General features: G+C 42.2%; 1 long non-coding RNA gene across 1 annotated transcript; it reads left to right on the top strand.

Moving 5' to 3' along the window:
* The first annotated feature begins 2,308 nt into the window (after positions 1-2,308).
* Positions 2,309-3,989, top strand: LOC147571835 (uncharacterized). Its single transcript, XR_015247037.1, has 3 exons — positions 2,309-2,495; positions 3,328-3,574; positions 3,882-3,989. It is a non-coding gene; the product is annotated as an uncharacterized LOC147571835 (long non-coding RNA).
* The last annotated feature ends 17,791 nt before the right edge of the window (positions 3,990-21,780 follow it).

The following is a 21,780-nucleotide window of genomic DNA, read 5'->3' as shown; positions in this document are numbered from 1 at the left end:
TAGGGGTGCATTTTATTGCATACGGATTTGGCAAGTATAACTGACCAGTGCCCTCCTTGGAAAGACTTGGGCTCAAATCCAGGTTCCGTCATTTTTTTCAGGTTGATGTCCTAGCCACTTAGAGTTGAATGGGTTTGGGCAAGTCATTTTAACCTCCAAAGCTCACGGAGATAGTACTGCATGCCTCGGCAATCATTTCAAGGATTAAATGAGGTAATATAAGTGGAATCCAATGTTAATATTTGGCACACGGTAAGGGGCTACAAGAAACTCACTTAGCTGAATCTGAATCACTGCACGGCCGGAATCAAAGTAAAAACGAACAAACAAAAGACACTTCTCATAATGATGAAGATTCCTGCAGCAGGCTGTGTGAAGCATCAGTGGTATGCACACCACTATTGTCTACCACTTTTTACTGTCTAAGTCTTTGTAGCAGGTGCATACAGTAGAAATGTTTAAGTAATTCGGCACATGCCCTTGATTGTCGATCTAGATTAGTAAGGTAGACTGAAAGCCAGACCTTTGCATCAGACTTCCTTGAGGAAAAGAATCCGGAACTGGAGAGCTAGGAAAGCTGTTCAAATACTTTCCTGGGAGATGCAAATCATTTTCTGAATGCTGAACGGAAACTTCATGACACTCCATTACAACATTGATGTCAGGCAATAGAAAAAAAAAAAAAAAGAAAGAAAGAAAGCATTTTGCTAAGGAAGCTCTTGTGGCCTGACAGGTTCAAGTTTAAAAGGAAGTTTGACTTCCACTTCTCTTTCACTTTTATTTATTTATGTGTTTATTTTTTTAAATGGTTATTTATTTGTTTTGGGGGGGGCAGAGAGAGAGAGAGAGAGAGAGAGAGAGAATTCCTAGCAGGCTCTGCTGTCAGTGCACAGCCCAATGCGGGACTCAAACTCGTGAAGAGTGAGATCACGACCTGAGCTGAAATCAAGAATCAGACTCTTAACTGACTGAACCACCTGGGTGCCCCGTCTTTCACTTTTAAAATAAGTGAACGCATTATTTTTTAACCAGCAAGGAATTGATTTTCCATCTACTTCTAAACAGAATCTCCTTACACTAGGGAACTCCAAGTCAACCCCGCATTTGAAAATTAGCATATGTTTACCAGACTTCTGACCAGAATGGAAATCCCTAACTTATCTTTTAACTGCACAGCACAGTATTGTCTTTGAGAAAAAAAAAAAGAACCAGCTTTCTGGGAAGGGTTATCTTGTCCCAGCCTTAAATTGGAACACATTAGTCACCGTCATACCTTATTAAAATCTAGCAAAACAGTGGGTAAAATAAAATCGTTTGGTCCACTTAATTTGACTAGAAATTGTCGGCTTCCTGAGAACAGCCTAAACCAAGAGGAGGAGAGGCGGATTCCAATAAAAAGGGGGTGATATTTTCTCCAGACAGGTCTGGAGTCTGGAGGATGTGACTCAGATTCATAAACTATCTCAGACACTTTGTTTCAAAGCCATGAATGTGAAATGCAACACACAGCAGAGTTGTTCCAACCAAGGCCCATGTCAGATACATGAAATGCACCTGAGCAGAAAACTGAAGCAAGTCTGAAACCCAGTTTCCTCTGCTGATGCAGTTTGAAGCCACTTTGTGATGAAAATGTGTCCAATCGGTGCAAAGTATCTAAGCACTTTAAAATAGGGGCTCAAGAACTGTTTTAGGGATAAGTGGTCTTGACCTAAAACCACTAAGAAATGTCGTTGCTCACATATCCAATTTAGATACATGATAAACTATGACATCAGAGTCTAAGGAAGGAGAAAGAGGGCTAGGAAAGTAGTATTTATTTAGCACCTTCTTTGTTGCCTAGAGGCACTGTGTTAGTTCATTTGCATGCCTGCTCTCATTAATCTCTATTACCAGAGTATGAGGTAGGCATTGTCGTTGCCATTTCAAAGAGACAGAGAATAAGCAACTTGCTCGAGATCACACAGGAAAAAGTTCAAATTCAGGCCTTCTGATTGCAAAACCATGGGCTCTTCTCTTCTCTCCAGTACCTGTTTTAGAAATCAGAGCTTCGGATGTTAGGTAGTAGGATAGCATTCTTGTCAATTTCCTTGAGCTACCTCAAGAAAGGTACAGGTCTTCCTTCTTCTAAGTTAAAGAAAAGTATAGTTGCTAACATCATTGAACGACAGGAACTTTGCAGAGATGATCTAATCTCTGTAAAAAGCCTGCGGCAAGTTCTAGATGGGAAAACAGAAGCCCAGAACGTACTTTGCCCAACGTTACATAGTTCAGGAGTGGCAAGACCAGGATTGAGTCAAGGTAGTCTGATTCCAGATTTGCTCCCTTCGCCATTATACTGAAGTTGAGTATGTATGCATACCCTGTACCGTTGTTTCTTTGAAAATAGCTCTGGACTTGTTTATTCTCTTCAGAAGTACAGCCATGCGATCAATGGAATCAATGAAGGACCTCATTCCTTGTCCACACACGTGCTGTGGCTGTCTACTTCCCGAATGGTAAGGTTTGATCCTGAGAATGTAGTTGCTTTGCCTTTGAGTGGCTCATTTTGGTTGATGGACTGTCATTAAGATGATAAACTTACAAGACAAAGCTAGTGGCCTGTATTTTTATGTATTTTTATTTATATGCATATTGGCAGATCAACTATCAGAAAAGTTCAAATATTGCTTGGCAGATGGCTTGCCATTAAAGCCAAAGGTCAGTGGACAAGGGTGGGTAGCCTGGATACACGTTTGGATATAATAGGCCTTAACCACAAAGGTGATTACCCCTAAGAGGGATGAGGGGTGTGCCTTCTTTAGAATTTTACAACATAAAGCTTTATCAGCCTAACTTACATGAAGCACAAAAACTCCAACTTCAGTGTTAAATAAACCAATCTGTCAAACACTTGGATACATTTATCATCATTCTAAAGTATTATCAGCATTAGCTACAGTGTTACTCTAATCCTATTGAGATCTGTCAACTCAAATCATTTGGAGACATCCTACAGACCTCAGTTGTCCCTAGAGTTTGTAAAAGATCAAGGAAGACCTACTCTTTCTTCTTGAAGAGACGTTACCTTTCTCTCTCCACCGAAGGCCGAAGAGAAAATACAGTTGTACATTTCTGTCTTCATGCTGACAGTAAAACCCATGTCTTAGTCATACGAAGAGTGATTTTCAATACTTTAACAGAAAATACTCTTTCCAAAATGACTCTAGCTAATAGAAGCTCTGTTAGGTGTTTCTTACACTTTAATTCAAAATGGTTTATTTTTTAATATATGGGTTTGCCTCCAGAAGGAGCCTGTAACTTTTCTAACTCACTCTCTGTTTTTCAAAGGTTTTCAATGATTTTCTCAAAACGGCCACATTGAGTTCATCCAAATTTCCCTCACGGATATCTGGGATCCCACAGCCCTGGCCTGGACAGGGCACCCTGCAGGCAGCGATGAGCCTACCAGGGAAGGACTGGCCTCTGGTTCTGAGGAGTAGAGCAGAGGAGAAGCCAAAATCTGGGTTTGGAGTGTATGACCAGGAAGCATGGAGAGCTCCTCAATGTGTGTCCAAGGAGAGTCCTGACGAAAGAGGTAAATGCACATTGAGGGATACGCAGCAAAGCCCAGGCAAGGCTTGGGGCCCAGGAGACTGGACAGATGCCCTGAGCCACGGGTCATGGCAGAACTGGGGCCTTTCCAGTTAAGCCAACATATGTTAACAAGACTTGCAGGTTGGCCACAAGCTTGTTTAGACATCCTGGCCCGTAAACACTTCCGAACGTAATTGAGCAGAAATTAGACAAAGTTCTATGCTGACGTAAGAAGCCACGTCTGTCACAAGTTGAATCTTCACCTTGCAACTATCTGTTTCACCAGAACGCTTCCCTCCCATTTTTAGTGCTGAGAGGCACGGTCCTGATGATCTGGCTGTGCACTCAGGCGTTCGACGGCAGGTGTCTCTGGTCCTTCCTCCAACGCCAATACGAAGAACCCAGAAATGAAAAAGATTATTAGTCAATGTTTATGTGGCATCATAAACACGATACAGTGTGGGGGAATTTTGTTTCTTAACTATAACAGTTTATTTTGGTGAAATTATTACAACTTTTGAATCTCTTTCATTGTGTTCCAAAATCTGAGCAATTCTTTTAATTAACGTAATTGTTTTTGTTTTTCAATTACACGTGTATGTTTCATAAGCAACATAGTCATTTTCTCTGCATTAAGTAACATGGTCATTTTCTTTGCGCTTGGACAGGTCTGGGCCCCAAATAGGCAAGAATAAATGGGCCGCTGATTTTAGCCAGTTCCCTGCCTGCCACATTACTCAACGTGTGGGAACAACTAAGAGGTTCAACCTAAGAACACGAAGATTCCTTGGAAAAATGAAATCCATAGATTATAGCAGAACGCCTTTGCAGTTCCAAAGACTTTAGACTTTTAACTCTTGTCCAACAGGTTTAAGGATTCAGGGGGAAAAAATGATCAGGCTTACGTGTCTCTACTGAAATAAGAGGGGGCAATGGTCGTATTTTGGCATTAAACGTTCTGAGATCAAAATTCATTTTCCTCGGTTACTGACTGGGTCAACACGGAAAGATCACTCTACATCTCTGAATCTTTATTACCTAACCAATCTGATAAGGGCACCAATCCTTTCTTTTTTGTCACCGTCCTATCAGATTGCTCCTTACATCAAATGAACTACTATCCATTAGTTCAACCTAAAATGACGATTTGTATTAACAGAAGCCTGGATGGCACCAGCGAAATCAGGGCTGTATAGATTAAGTATATTTATAATTAAATATATTCATAATCTGATTCAATTACGCACATCTCAAAGTGAGAAATTAGAATTCAGAAGTGTGGGTTCTAGCCCAGCTTTGCTGGAAATCAACATCTTTAAGCAACTTCCTTAGCTACTTTGGGATTCTGTCTGCTCGTTTGTAGAATGCAGTAACCTTCTATCGAATCTGGATAGTTAAATCCAGCTCAAGTATGTTTCTTTAGCCTTCTGAATATGTAGGTGTGTTCTTCATTCGATGGATGGTATGCCTGCCTCCTATCCAGTTATTTGCCCTATTCCTGACAATCTGTAATTGGTTCCTAGGAACAAAAGGCTCAACGTTTAATATGCAGAAAACTGTAGTCAGCCAACCCCTGGTGCCGACCAGGGCTGGAGCTCTGTACCCAGGGCAAAAGACGCACATCCGCCTTCTATCTTCCTTTTCCATCATGTTTCGTCTCCAAATTCCCTTACTCATCTCACTAAAAAATTGCTCCCTGGTTATTGTGTAAAACATAATTGATTTAATTAGTTCAGCCTAAACAAACAAAGCCAAACATCACACGATGGGATTAGCCGCCGGCATCTCCAAGGTCTGAAGTTCTAAGGCACCCACTTGAAATTGCACGTTAAACAGCAGGTTCACAAAATTGCGGAGGGGGTGGGGGAAGGGGCCTTATGGATCCAGTTCAGCATTCTTGTCGTATAGACAAGATATAGGTGCTCGAAGCAGAGCTGGGGCCAGGCCTGAATCACTCTGTCCCGAGTGGCAGGATCTGAATCCGAAACCAGGACATCTGACTTTAGGCACATTGCTTTTCCAGTGATATCACAGTTTGGCTTTGCCAGTTACATCTCCTGCCCTTCTCCCTCTTGCTCACAAAACTCCTGGACCTCCCACGGCTGCATCTAGTGTCTTTGGGCAACGCTGGAACAGCAACCCTTCCTCTAGGAGACCATACGCCTGGACCCACAGCTTTGTGAACAGACCATGAACTGGCCTTCCAGAATTTCCTCATTTATACCAAAGTTGTTTCCATCTCTGGGCCTTTGGGCTGACTCTTCCCTCTTCTTTGGAGTACGCTTCTCTCCACAGATTTTCTAGAAGGTTCTTTCTATTCCTTTGAACTGTTCCTCAAATATCACCTCTTCTGAGAAGCCAGCATCTACCACTCCATCTGAAGTCCTTGACCCTGCCATTATTCTCTATGTCCCGGCCACGCTTTGTTTTTTCCCAAAGTGCTTATCAATCCTCAATATTATATTTGTATTATTTATTTTTGTACTTGATAATTCTCTCTTTTTCTCCTCCTTCTTGAATTTCAAGAAATTAAGAACTTCTGTCTTGTATTTACTACTTTGTCTGAATGGTTCCTAGAAGAGCGTCTGGCCCAGAGTAGATAGATGCTCAATGCATGCTGCTAAATGAATGAGTTTGGGAGTGAGATAATCTTTGTAGTTTCCAGATGGGTTTTCTCTCACTCTCTTTTAGTAATTAAGCTGGTTGATTTGGGTACTTCTAAGAAATGAGATTAGCATAATTCAACCTCAGTTTGACACTCTTTAAAGGTCAACTCCCTCTTTTTCTCTTAACCATAAGTCATGCTTACTCTCTTTACTTTTATTTTGCAAGGCAGTACAATTTATGTAGTATGGACTACCGCAAGTTTCTTCCTGGAACGTAACAATAGATTCAGAGCTTAACATGCTGTTTCGTGCATCGTGTCTGTTTCAAATTGGTTAACTCTGAAAAGAAATCTCAAGGAAACTTCACCTTGTCTTTATTGAGTATTTCTGCTTGTTGATATTTGGTTTCTATTGCTCTGCTGATGGGGATGCTCTGAAGCCAGAACTGTGCTTTTTTATGTCCACTGAGCTCTCTTGTAAATGGTGTCATGCTAATTACATTGTCTACTCTGAGCCCAAAATATTGATGGATAGTGGGCGAAGGGTCCCCGTGGAAAAGTACTGGCAGGACTTCTTACCTATTATGACATTTTTATTTAGCTCGGTCTTTACTTTCCAATCTACTTTCTTTAGAGTCACTTCATTTAAGGGGTTATTATTCACAGTAAGAACATTTGTTATCCCTGTGGCAGAGAGAAGAGTCTAGAGATTGCATCTGATAGAAGGGCAAATTCAGAAGCACTCCAAGCCAGACTCTGGCCTCTGCAGAGCCAAATACATCAAACAGAGATGATGAGACAGAAAAGTATACTCTTTAATTAGTTCCTACCCACAAAGAGTGGTTTTCAAGGCAGAAGGGAATGCTTGGGTCCTCCATACAAGTGTCTTCTTGTCCCTCAGGGATTTCCTGTAGCCTTGAGGAGAAATCTGCTTGCAGATTAGGGCTGTCCTTACTTTAATTTGGTGTAAGTTTTATGGTATATGCTTTTTTTTTTTTTTTTTTTTTTTTTTTTTAGGCTGAGTTTACTTAGCCATTCATAAGGCTGGACTGCAAGGTCCTCAAAAGGCAAAAAGTACGCTTAACCAATAGAGTTCATTATAGAGGACCTAGAGTAGTTTCTGGCACATAGTAGGGGCTGTCCAAGTGTTTGTGGATTTATGAACGAATCAATGAATGCATGAATGAGCAAATCAAGTAAGTCCGTGAACTCATTCTTCCCACCTGGTTATTTATAGTCAGGACTTAATAAAAGACGGCTACTTGTGTCGTCACTTGGATCTATCCCATCCCCTTGTCTCAATCCGGAGTAGAATCAGTTGAATCCGTTGAGGCCTCTGTTGTGTCCGCATCAACTTCTGCCCAGTTCTGCTCTCATTTCTTCCTTCCAGGTGTGTTTCCCATATGGATCCCCCAATAAGGCTCCTGCTTTCAAATCTCTCCCACAGAGTCTGTTTCCAGTGAACCCAACCTAAGGCACCATTCTGAGACGAAACTGTCTCAGTTTTCAAGGTAAAATATTCTACTTACCCTACAAGGTGGTTGTGAAGATAACAAGGAAAGTATAGAAAAGATAGTTGGCCACCAGTGGATGTTAATTCATTTTCCTTTTGCTTTTCACAACCTGGACCACATTTTAAGTCCTTTGCTGCCCCAAAGAAGTGGTCGGCACGTAGTTGCTGCGTGAGTAAAACATGTGAATGTAAATAAAACATGTGTCCTTTGATTTAGCCTGTAGAACGATGGCAAGAGTCAAGGCCAAGATGCTCAAATACCAGGCCACCTCGCGTGCACTCCGTAAAGGAAACCTCAACGTTCAACTTTCGCAGAGTTTGCTGGCAGTGAGTTTGAGTTTCTCTTATTGTTAAAAGTGAAGAAAAACCCAACCAACACCCCAGGACTTGTCTCTTAGAGAGGGCTGCAAGAATTTTCTTTTCTTTTCTGGGGGCTCAGAACAGCTCCCATCAGAAGAGAAACTGGGTCAGTTACCTGCCTCGGTAGCAGTTGTGAGGTTCTCCTAAGAATCATTTGGTGCTTCTTTTTACCTACAGTCTTAAGTGTGGCCTTATGGCTGCCTCTCAAGAAAAGCCACTTGGGAGGAGTGACAAGCCAAACTTCCCAAGTCCCCAGTACTGAGTCTCCTTTGAGGGAGAGCGAAAATGTTCCTCAAGTTACCCTACTGCACGTTAGGAAACAGTTTTCACAAATGACCCTTGACCTTGTTTGTCTTACATATTGCATTTAATAATTAATGGGTTTTAGGCACCATGAATCTTTAGGCCTTCATTTCCCTTTCTGTAACGTGGAATGAAACTGGTGATGAAACTCTAGAATATTTTGTTTAACTATGGTGTAGACACAGATGCACTTAAATGTACCTTCCAGTTTCTTTTTCTTTTTTTAATTTTTTTTACTGTTTATTTATTTTTGAGAGAGACAGAGACAGAATGCGAGTGGGTTAGGGGCAGAGAGAGAGGGAGACACAGAATCCGAAGCGGGCTCCAGGCTCCGAGCTGGCAGCACAGAGCCCGACGCGGGACTCGAACTCACGAGCTGTGAGATCGTGACCTGGGCCGAAGTAGGTCGCTCAACCGACTGAGCCACCCAGGCGCCCCTGTACATTCCATTTTCAATAGGTTGGTGATGCTAGGAGAAAAAGGATGAGAACAGTCAGACCCACCAGTCCATGAACATCTTTCAGATGCCAGGGCCATGTATTTGGTATTAGTTGACTACTGTTGTAACAATGTTATATAAAAGAAAACCAACCTGAACAAAAGGGTTATGAACAACGAGCTTGTGATTTCACGGTCTGTCATGGGATTTGACTACCATTTGGTTGATCTAGGCTGGGCTTTGGCAAGGTAGCTCTGCTTTAGGCTGTGGCTCCGCTGGGCTCAGCTCCAAAAGGTAGATTCAGCGCATGTCTGCTTTCTGTGTGTTTGCTCTGAAGCCTGAGATAATGGGGGCATGCTACCGAAAGCCCCCCGCCCCTGACAGGAAAACAAAAACCCATCCTGTAATTCTCTAGTTCTCCATCACAGTCCGCTGGTAATTACACAGCAGTTGTCTGTTTGCCTGCACTTTTCAGGGGCCATCGGTCTTATTCTTCTCGGGATCCATTACATCTTGAAAATTGTTTGGCAAACAAAAGGCGCTCTATAAGTGTTTTTGAGCTAGCAGATGCATAAGTGAATAAAATCTACATAAATCTATGCCAATACATTCTCAAAGGATTGTGCTAAAATGATGAATGGTTAAGCTACAATTTGTAATTAGGACAAGCTTGACCTGCTTGGGCAGTTGCTGAATCCTTTGAAGTTGACATGATGGAACACAAATGACAAATGGCCCTTCGTGTCAGCATTTGTGTCGTCCACCGGGCGGAATGGACCACTGACTTGACCTGTTTTTTTGTTTTTTTGTTTTTTTTTTTTTTTTTTGGTATTCATTCATGGGAACCTGATGAAATAACTGAGAGAGGTCAGCAAGCGTCCACACAGGGCTTAGAGTCTTGAAAACATTGTATTTGGGATTATTAGCAGAAAATTATTAATTACCTACAAAGCATCAAGCAAGAAACTATGCCAGTAGTTCACTCAACGACCCCCTGGAGAGCAGTTCAAACACAATCCCATAAAGGCAAATGGAAGGCGTCCACAGAGAGTCCTCATGTCAGAGAACCACGAGCCGGCTTGCAGAATCCCGGCTTCCGTGGGGAGTGGTTAGAAATGGACACAGGACTGTGAAATCAGGTTTCACTCCCTCCTTCAACGTTCAGAGGTGAGTGATGCCGGGCATGTCACTTAACTCCTTTGAGTCTCAATTTTGTCACTTGTAAAAGGTAGATAATAACATCTGCCTCTTAGGGTTCATTGTGCAGATTAAATGGGACAGTGTAGGTGTAGTGCCTGGTGGGCTCTTCCTTTATTTATTTATGTTTTTGGTGCAAAGCCATTTTCTTTTTAAAGTTTGAAATTAGCTTTTCTTTGTGGACTGTTGAAGAAACTGCTATAGGGTTGATGGGGGGTGGGAGGGAGGGGAGGGCGGGTGATGGGTATTGACGAGGGCATCTTTTGGGATGAGCACTGGGTGTTGTATGGAAACCAATTTGACAATAAATTTCATATATTAAAAAATGAAGAAAGTGCTATACCCTTCATTTAACTTTTCTTTTGCCATTATCTTGGTTTGCTCTAGAAGTACACAATTATTTTAGTATTTGTCTATTTATCCAAGTCTATCTATTATCTGTACGATGTAAGTGGCATTAAATTGTTTATAAAGTGATCCAGCTGGTTTCTGTGGCTCAGTTTTTTAGTCTTTCTGAGCCTCAATTTCCCCACATGACTTTACTATTCAGGGTTTATTGAAGGTGTAAGAGTCTACGAATTCCACATCTCCCCATCTATCCACTAAGGAGCCACCGTTTTCTTATTGGTGCATCCGTCCTTCCATGATTCCGTCAAAGACACTTTCATGCCATTCACAAATAATCTCTTATAGTAAATGGTTCATTCATATTAACTTGAGTTTATAGGTAAACAACTAAAATTAACCAGAACCTTGCTGGAATTGAAGCAATGTGGATAAGCACTCTTATAGTTGATGAGAACTATCTATACGTTATTATAAAGTATATCATTTGACCAAATAAAATGGAACTGGTGGAAAAGGCATATGAAACATGCTTTGAGCTATCCAAAACATGAAAATTCAAATTAAATAAGCAAATAAGCTAGAAGGTGATTATTTATATTCTAATCATTCAGAATAAGAGTGTATTAAATAACGAGCCCTTCTGACATATTCAGCTGTGATTTACTTTATGAGAATCTAATCTACATGGAGAATTTTTTCAAGAACGCATATATCCCATATATTAAACCAAGGTGGTCTTAATGAACAGTTTCATTAAATACGAGCTTCGATTGTTTGCTTAAAATACAGTCTTAGCTCTCAGTTCAGGCTGCTCTGAGTTCATCCTCTAAGAGAGATCGTCCTCTAGCTGCCTCTTTCATTGCCACTGCCCCTCCCAGCATCTCACTCTAGATCTTTAGGAATCCTCTCCTGGTGATCACAACAGCCTCCTAGCTGAGTTCCTGCTTTCCAAGCCTTCCCCTTGGGTGTAATTCATCACCCATTCTGGCGATCTTCGAAGATAGACGCTTGATTCTAAAAATCCACCCAGAGATGTTGCAGTTCCCTGAGGCTAAAGAACAAATCCTGTGGCAGAGCACACATCAGTGTTCTGGCCTCATTTGTCCTCATTTCCCACACAGCCCTACCACTTACATCAAAATGGCAGTGAATTAAACTTCCTGCTGTTCCTTGGGTTTCCTTATGCCTCTGTGCCCTTCCACAAGCTCTTGCCCTGTGGAAACAGCCTTTCCCCTTTAACACAGCTGAATCCTATTTGGTCATCAAATGCCTCTTCCTCCAGGAAGGCACCCTTGACTTCAACGTGCCCCTGCCCTCCCTCTACCAGTCTATCACAGGGCTCCCCTCCTTTGCTTCAAAGGCACCCCCGCTAACCTTGCTTGATGCTTAACACGCTGTGCTGTAATCATCTGAAAAAAATGTTTCCATCTTTCCCAGTCTACTGTGACCAGTTGCCTGCAAAGGTCCACGGGCCTAACACGGTGCCTGGCACGTGTTAGTCATTTGGCAAACGTTTGTTGCATGAACGAAGTGGATGCACTTTTTAAAGCAGCAGCGACCTGTTTGGTTGCCACACACAAAATTTCAAACGAGAAGGAGGATTACCATACAGGGTGATTTGTCTGCGTGCTTTGTTTCCCTGTCCTATGATGTCAGGGATCAAAGGGTAGCATTTGCCCCTCTTCAGACTGGAAATAGCTTTCTTTTTACTGCTTTTTCGTCCTGCATATTAGAGGGAGCTTTCATGGTAGACTTTAATATGACTTGATTGTGTCTGTACTCATATGCCTCAATACCCTGCTTTTCACCACAAGTCAGCAAGATCAAAATCTTCTCCTAATTATCTTCCCTACCTGCTGAAATATTGGTGCTGGGAATGCGTCAGTTGCTCAAGTTACGCTGGTGGTAACGGCGCACGTTCCCATGAGGCAGGGTGGTGATGCCCGCACTTCAAAGGGCCTATGCCAAGCGGTGATGTACATTGTAGTTCAATTGAAGCGTAATTAGGGTGGCATGCTGTATTCTGACTTCTGCTCGTATCACAGAGAATCCATTCCAGTAGTGCGCACAGTCACCTTTACGGCGGCCCCAGAGTTAGACAGGGAGTGGCTTTTCGACTCCTCCAGGGTCCATCTGCCTGGAGATGGCACCTGGCGGTCCCCGGGGCCAAGTTTATCGCAACTTACGTGTAACGACCCGCTGCTTCAGTCTCAGGTACAGTGTTGCAAGGGTTCCCGGTGGCAAGCGTCGATTTTCATTTCAACTACGGCTCAGAACAGTTCGAGACATGCGCCAAGTCGTGAGATTTGTCATTTACAGAGTCTGTGTCAACGAGCAAGTTTCCTAACCTCTGAGATTCAGTGTTTTCTTCCGAACGCAAATTAATGCCTCCACCGCCGGTCTGTACGTAGTTTCCCATACGACGTGCACCCAGACAGACGTGTGTGCGAATGTCTATATATGCATGTACGTCTGTGTATATGCGTATAGGTATCTATCGATCTCAAGAGGAGTAATCAACGGAGTAGGTACACAGTCATTTTTTCTAATTGTTGCCATTTTGTTTTCCTTCCCAACATCTCCAAGCAGGTGAATCACCCAACCTCCCGGTTCCCTTATGCTTTATGACACAGTAGCCTTTGTGAACTCTCTTTCATTCTAAAGAGGAGTAAGCGGAAACATCGCCAATAGTCAATACATCCTTAAGATGACTGACAAAGATCACACGGAGAGACCCAGGGTCTCTCATGTGTGTCTGAGGCTCACAGTAGAGGCCCTGAGAATGGTTTGGGTGTGTGTTTGAAGGAGGTCACCTGGCCTGTTTTGAACCGCTGATGTTTCTGGTCTCCCGCTGGGGGCCTTCAGCTGATTCATCACTGTCGAGAACACAGAATCAGGAGTTAGAGAAGTATGAGTTTATTTTCAGGTTCTGTCATCTAACAGTCGTGTAAGCTTAAGCAAGCTCCAAAACTTATGTAAGCTTCAATTTTACATCTATGCAATGGGAAGGATAATGGCACTTGCCGCATAAGGCGATTGAGAAGATTAACTGGGACAATGTAGATAGAGCTCTTGGCATTATGTCTGTCTCATTCTCAGATCCAATAAATATCATTATTCTTGCTACTACTTTACCACATCTCCTTTTCCCTTTACCGTCTCCGCCGATTTCCTCTCCTCTCACACAGGCACACTCTCAACCCAACCTCAAACCCACCCCTAGGTTTTCAAATATCCTGGAAGGTGTCACCGGGCGCTGGAACGGTACGTGAAAATATAGGCTGTGCGTACATTAGCTCTGGAATTCACTCCACCCCCACCTTTGCTTCTCAAGCATTTGCTCATCACCAAGACCCACGCCACATCTGACAATTCTCCCGGTAACGGGTGCAGTGAAAATTTGAACTCGAACGCAGGCTGAGAGCCTTTTTTAAAGCAAGATTTCTTCGTTGTCACAATAAACTGAATTTTCGGGTATGCACGGTGTTATCGGCGAGCAGTATCAAACCTTCCGAGTCATCAGCAAAAAACTAGGTTGAGTTGGATGGAAGAATGCTCTGCGTGTGATTCTATCACTTCCTATCTCAAAGCAAATCAACGACAATACCAGAGCGGTTCCTGTAGCAGTGTTTGGGTGTAACAGTGTGTCAACAGACCTGCACCATAGAATTCTGTTAATGTTTCAACTGCAAGGCAAGACTTAGTAGAGGATAAACTTGTTGGGATCTTGATATGCAAATTTAAACAGGGAGGGAGCAGAAGACCAGTAAGTAGTGAAGGGTAAAGGGAAATAAGGAGGAAGTGAAGGAGGAGGGTCAGACGGACAGTCAGAGATGGTTGTCACACGAATACTCGGTATTGTGGGACAATTTTCTGAGTATTTGTTATCTGTTAAGAATTTTCATTTCCCTCTTGTATCTACTTCTTTCAGCAAAGGATATTTTTTTTAAAATTCCAAACCCTCAGTGAATTCTCATAAGTGCTATTAAAATTGAGAGAAAAAAAATTCTCAGTTTTTAAAGAATTAGAGTAGGCAGTTAGACATTTCAATTGTTGGCAAGTTTTCAAATATTCCAGATTTACAGTAAGAAAAAAAAAACAGTTTTCTGGAAATAGCAATTTCGCATTCGGCCTCTTAAGCGCGAGAGATATATTTAATTATTGAATGTATTTTCCCCTTCTTTACGTGAATACGTCCTAGCCTTATGAAGTTATGATGTTGACTCCTTCAAGAGCAAGTACTGTGATGTGAGTCTCGAATTCAGATGTCAACAGAGGGTGAGCAGGTAAGAAGATCCAGAGAGGCACGGAAGCTGTTCAGTGATAGATCCTTCCACGTGGCACTGAGTGCCAGTCAATTCTTGCCATGCCAAAATGGGAAAGAAGAGGCCGAGAAAGGGGTACTCTATAGACGTTACACCGTCTGGCACGCAACATAGATTTTTCATTTATGTGTCTGTTTCTCTTCTCCTTCCTCAAGGGCGAAGAACTTGGGGCCCTCAATACATACATATTGAATACACTTTCAAAATCTCGGATGAAGATAATGACATTCCATCTATAACGTGGATGTACAACTGTACAGTGTGGTAGCTACAGGGGTTTGACCTTGCTACTTTCCCTTCCCTTTTCTCTATTTCTTTGGCAAATAAGTATTGAAAGTCTATAAAGTGCCCGACGCTGTGGCGGGGAGTCCAGCAGAGAACCAAGCAGGAAAAATCCTTGTTTTCACGGTACTTACATTCTATGTGGGAAGATGTGGACAATAAACTAAGTATATTCATAATGAGCATATATTGAAATTATATAATAAGTATATGTTTATAAGTATGTATTTATGTACATGCTTATTTGTTTATTGTCTGCATTGTCCCGGCTGGAATGTAACCATTCAACACCTAGGTAAGTGTGTGTGTGTGTGTGTGTGTGTGTGTATGTGTGTGTGTGTGTGTGTGTGTATGTATGTGTGTGTGTGTGTGTGTGCGCACTGAGCATGATCTCAGTGATGAACCGTGGAATCCACGCTTTCCTCCTTACGCCCACAAGTGCTTGCTGAGAGCCTCTGATGCATCATGCTGAATGATGGGGATGGACTGGGTGAAAGTCCTTAAGAGGAAGAAGGACCCTAAGATGACAGGGCAGTTCTGTGATATGTAAGAGTAAAGGCAATATCAAATATGGCTTAAGAAACTTTTCTGTTGTCGAACTTTAAACTAGTTTAAGTGGAAAGAGGCTTTTCTGGCTTGCTTTCGGCCTCTTGCCTGCATTCCAGACAGGTGAAGTTGCCAGATATTTAAGTTTGCTTTTTTTTTTTTTTTTACTTATAGGGCTTGTCTACACTGAGTTAAATATGAAAACATAAATGAAATTGCTCTTTATTTAAATGATAGATTTGTAATAAAGACCTAGGTTGGGATTTGGTATGAGAAATCTACCATTTGCTAGTAAGCTCCATGAAGGTAGCAATAATGTCTGTTGCTCAATAAATAGTTATTGAATAAACGGAAAAGCTTCCAAACCTTGCAGTGTTACCCTTTTACTGTTTGAACTCAATGACACTGCTGTGTTTACTTCCTCTGTTAGAAAATATTTATCGAGAACTACTTTCTGCCAGGTGTTATGTTAGGCACTGGGATATGCTTGACGATCAAACTAAAATAGTCTGTTTCCACAGATCTTTCTAGAAGGTGAGATAAAGCTTAATCAAATAACCACATAAATAATGTAAAATTGCAACCACAATTGCATACTAGTAAGAGTTTTAAGCTGTCAGGAACACATGAATGCATTCATTCATTAATTCAGTAATTATTTGTTAGGACCTAGTATGTACTGGGCGCTCTCTTGGAAGCACCGGGGATGTAGCAGTGAACAAATTAGGTAAAGCTTCTTATCATCATGAATATGAAGTGCAAGTGGGAGGGACTAAATAATAAACCAGATCCTTAACTGATCATTAATTAGCAGGGAAAGGGACAGGAGTGGCCAAGGTGCCCTGGAAGAGGAGTCAGTGGTAAGGCGACTTTTGAATAAGAATGTGGAAGAATAAGTGATCTGTTTAGCCTTTCTGCCTCCTCCATCTCAACAATGAGCAAATATTGTGCAGAAACCAGGGGTCTTCTGGTGATTAAATGAACATGCATAAGCGAACGCTTTGAAACTAGTGCCTGGCGCTCAGTAAATGGTGCCGAACTGGATAAATCTCGCTGTTCCCGGTATTCAGACGAGGTGCTGAAAATCTGGTTCACACGTGCGTACATTTCCCCTATGTTGTTCCACCTCACTTTTCAAACAAATAAACCAACCTCCCCCACTCGCTTTTAATGTGATAAGTAACATTTGCTTGCAACCAATACCTGTTGCACTGAGATATGCTTCTGGTTTATTCGCCTCATTTAGCTGCAGGGTCATAAGCAGCCAGGATGCCATATGCTCTGGTTTGTTGAAGGCATTGCCTGAGATGTATCGAAGAGTAACACAAGTGACATGTGGTGGCAGTTCCAGGTCAGGACGCAAAACATCCTGAACAAATTTCCCCATGGGAGTTCCAGGAGTGTCTGTATCTGGAAGCGGTGGATTGAATAGCACGTTGGCTTGCAGGGTGACCTTGGTAGGATGCGTAACCTTCTTAGATCTCAGTTTTCTCCTCCGTGAAACAAAGGGAGTGCTAACCTTTTCTGACCCCTCAGAAGCGTTGGGAGGGGGAAATAAGTTAATGTTTGGAAAGGCCTGTGTGACCCTTGGAGCCAAGACATTATCAAAGTACAAAGTAAATTACAGGGACTGTTTGCTATCCCATTAGTAACTCAAATAGTACAAGGGGCTCCTTCTGTTAAGTCCTTGTAAGTCAAGCCTGTAATACACACTTGTTTTTTTTTTTTTTTCCACCGGGACAAAAATGGAAACAAAAGAGTTGGAAACTCTTCCTCCTGAGCCTCATTTTTAAAAGGTTCGGCAGTGGAAATTCTGATGGGCACTGACAGGTTTCCTCCCCTCGGAACACCCTGCCCAATTCCCTCAACAAGTCTCAGGATCTTGGAAACAAGATCAAATTTAGAACTTGGAGCCTGGACCCAAGGCTTCAGGACTTTTGTGACTTTCACCGAGTCACTTAGCAGCCCCAACACTCTGTTTCTGGGCGTGTAAAACGAGAAGGATTCTCTTCCTCCTTTGCCTCCTCCCCCCCACCTCCTCCTGTTTCTCATCATATCTTCTTGGGTATGGTGTCTCTTTAATATAACTAAATAGCTAAAATATATAGACTGTCAACTCGTATTATGTTAAGCACTCTGTTCATACTATCTCTTTAAATCCTCCCCAAACCCCTATGAAGTATGATCTCTTATTATCCATAATTTTCTTACAAAAAATGAGGCCACTCAGAGTTAACTGACCCATAGTTACAAAGCTCAAAGGCAGGAAAGCTAGAATTCCCCACAGATCTACCTGATTCCAAGCCAGAAAGCTGAACCTTAGCCATCTAGGCTCTATTCCTCTTCGTATACACTCAACCTGGCACAAAACAGATCCGCAGTCCCAGCGTTATGCACCTCCAGAGCGACGCTGCTTTGTGATTTTTCGAGCGTGATTTACATGGTGGTATTAGGATTAATACTCACATTTCCCCAGACCAAATGTGTCCATCCGCCTTTTGTGCAGGACAACAAACATTGAGACATCTGACGTGTCTGCCCATTAATCACTGGGCATTTGCAGTAATAAATCCTTTCTAGCTGAAATGAAAAGAGGATGGGTTAGTACCTGGCTATACCAGGCTTATGCTTGGATCTCCAAAGGTTTATTCTTTCCAACCTGTTAGCCTATAGTGTTAAACCAATTGTAATTATCATAATCGGCCATTTCATTCCTAGCATAATTTCACACCGAGAAAAAGAGCGGAGGTTTGGCGGTTGTGTACTACGAGAGGGGTTGGTGGTAAAAGGCCAATGGGAGTACAAAACACGTAGCTTCTGATAGACCGTGTTTAACAATCCTCCAAATCCTTTAGACACTGACCCTCCTCTAGCATCGAAGCGTGTCTCATATTCCAAGCGACACAACATTTGGCAAAGTTGTTGGAATTGATGTCCTGCCTGTCTCCCTTTCTTAGCTGCTCAGAATGAAAGTCCAAATCTGACTACATGTTGATGAGAGAGAGGGAGAGCCCACTCTTTGGAACTGGTATTTCAATGGATTACTTCATTTTTTCTTAGCTTTTATAAGACATTTTCAGAATCCTCATAACCTTCGTTGACGTCGCCACTAAGCACCGTGTGTTTTATTCGGGCACACAGGGGCAGGACAAAAGGAGGCATGAAATGGGATCATTAGAAATGATCCACTGGAGGCCATGGTGGTCTTAATTTCGATGTGATAATTTCACAGTGATACCCAAGCTATGACTGGGAGGAATAAAGTAGATCCAAATCCGGTGGAAATGAGTGAAAGTAGGTTTCACTTCACTGCAGAAACATCTCAAATACATAAAATCGGGTATTATAGGATTGAAAGAGATGAAAGAAAGTTTTTTTTTCTTTTTTTCTCATTTCCAAGGAAACTAAATATCATTTTTAAATGGTTTCCCTCCAAACTTAGCCTTCCACCCCCGTTTTCCATGAAGTGGATCTTATCATGTGAGTATTAAGCTCACATAAATTCGACAAACTCCATTCTTCATCAGGGAAAAAATGAAATAGTTCAGTTTATTTCCCCCACCACTCCACTAAATGTAGTGATGTACTAGAGTAATCTTCCGGACTGCTGAATAGGATGTCAAGTGCAGAAAAAGAAGCATGTCTTTTGCTGGAATAAAACCAAAACCAAAACTAGGGGTGTTGGATACACTGTCCTGAAATGATGAATATCAGTCTTCAAAGTGTCCCTGAACCTTTCTAATCCATTTTCAACCTAATTTTGATTGAACGTGTTTTTATGTCATGTGCTTACTTTAGAACTTTCTATTTCAGAGAGATGCAATCCTTCAATACTGTACCCAAAATTATATTCTAAAGGGCAAGTTGGACTGTACGTTTCCCTAATCAGTTTTTTTCTCCTTCATCCATTCCACAAATATTTAATAAACACCTGTTATCCCGAAAGGTGTTGAAAATACAAAAGAAAATAAAATAGAATAAATTCTGTTCCCCGTTAAAGGAAGGCCGCAGATAAATAAATAAACGCACACATAACCAAGAAGTTACCGTGTAGCAAAAAAACACTAAAGGGAGAAAAACTCAGAGTGATAGGGAAAAAAAAAAAAGTAAATCCATTACAGACTGAGCTGTAAGAGGTGTCCTTTCTGAGAAGGTGGTATTTGAGCTGAGATTTAATGAACGGTTGGTGGGAACAACACAGGAAGGAATGATGAAGAGGGTAAGTAGAGGTGTAAATGGTTGCAAAGCCCTGGGGGCAAGAAGGGATCTGGCTCCTGGGAGAAACAGATCAGCAGAGTTGGAGCTACAGAACCATTGGCTACTGGCAAACTCTTCTCAGCATAGAAAACACTGCTTGATGTGACACTGCCTGACATTCCAACCCCATCTCTCAACACTTCTCTTTTACTCTACCCTCTGAACCATTTGAGACTTAGCCTGCCTGTACTGGGCTGTTCACATCTCCGTTGATCAGCACACGCTGTTCTCCCTGTTTGGAATGTGCTTCTCTACCCAGTCATCTCTTGGATTTTACTCATCTTTCAAGATAAATCTTCCCTTCCATCCTTGTGGAATCACAGAGATGCAGTGATTAATTGCCCGAATGATCCAGAACCATATTACTATCAAAATGCTTGGTCACTTCTTTCAGAGGCTATATTCTAACTGAGTATCCTCTTGTGCCCTACTTTGACCATCTTCAAATTCAGCATCATATTTTAGATGGCAGACTCCAGAAAAACATGCATCTTTTCTGCCTCTGGTGCAGAAATATAGGCCACCATTCGAAGAATGAATCAATCGTTTCTACTTCTTTCTCTTTCTATCTTTCTTCCTTCTTTCTCTTTCCTTTGTTCCTTCCCACCTTCCTTTCCTTCCTTCCTTCCTTCCTTCCTTCCTTCCTTCCTTCCTTCCGGTTCATTTTAACGAAATTTAGGCATCATCCCTGATACCTCCCTTTTCCTCACCCCCCACAGCCATGTTATCGGAAAATCATGCTTCTTCTGTCCACTGCTACAAACACCTTGCACTGTCGGCTCCCTTCAGCAGATATGATTATGGCAATCCAGTCTCCTTAGTCCTTATGCACCAAGGAATTTCTCACCAGGGCTTTTACACTGTAGCCTCTTCAGAACACACAGAGAGACTGTTCTAAGCCACCCTACTGTGTGCAACACACCCGGTATTCTTGACCACATCACCGTTTATTCATAAGCTTTATCAGAATATTAGATTATCTGCTTGTGTACCAGTAATTGTCCACCCTCCCTCGTTTTAATATAGACCCATTGAGGAAAGGGACCTTGCGTGTTTTACTCACCACTGTGTCCCAGAACCCAGCATAACATTTGGCATAGGGACTGGTTGAAAAAGTGGATGAATGCAAGAATGGACACGGACATGAGTGTCTATAATGTGCCAGGCTCTGTGTTAGGTAATGGGAATACAAAAATGTTCATCATGGGGGTGCCTGGGTGGCGCAGTCGGTTAAGCGTCCGACTTCAGCCAGGTCACGATCTCGCGGTCCGTGAGTTCGAGCCCCGCGTCAGGCTCTGGGCTGATGGCTCAGAGCCTGGAGCCTGTTTCCGATTCTGTCTCCCTCTCTCTCTGCCCCTCCCCCGTTCATGCTCTGTTTCTCACTGTCCCAAAAATAAATAAACGTTGAAAAAAAAAAATGTTCATCATGGCCTTCAGCGCTGAGGCCCCTTCCCCCTCATGCAGTTTGGGAGAGAACGTTGTGTCGTGCGGTGAACTAGAACCTTGTGATAATGCCATAGGGCAGAGGTCATGGGTCTCATCTGGAGGGAAACCAGTCATCTGTGCCCTTAAAGAAGCTCCTAACCTTGGGTGCTTATTCTGTAGTCACCTGGTTTTGATAATAAGACGGTGTGAATGGGTTAGATCAAATATATCCCTTAATTAGCATTCCTCATAGGATATTGTGGTTAATGACTGAAATACCCACTTCTCTTCTAGACTCCAAGATACCAGTGGCCAATACCACCCTGTATCTATTTCTTTCCTACTCTTCACCAAGTCCCACCATAGATGTGCTAATTTTTCCCCTGGAAGCAACCACAATAATTATGGCACCTACTTAATTGTTTTTCAGATTATGTGGGAAACTTTAGAGATTATGTTAGCTTCTCCTAATGTTTCAGATGAGAAAAATGAAGACCAGAATCATGTTCAAAGTAAATGGCAGAGACAGACTGGGGTCCACAGCTCGAAGGCTCACGTGATTTTCTGGTTCAAAGTTGAATCTTTATCGGAGGGAAGAAGCACCATT

Source organism: Puma concolor, chromosome F2 (assembly GCF_028749965.1).
Source record: "Puma concolor isolate L17-30 chromosome F2, mPumCon1.1.hap2, whole genome shotgun sequence".
NCBI lineage: Eukaryota > Metazoa > Chordata > Mammalia > Carnivora > Felidae > Puma > Puma concolor.
This window is presented reverse-complemented; position numbering and strand designations above follow the sequence as displayed.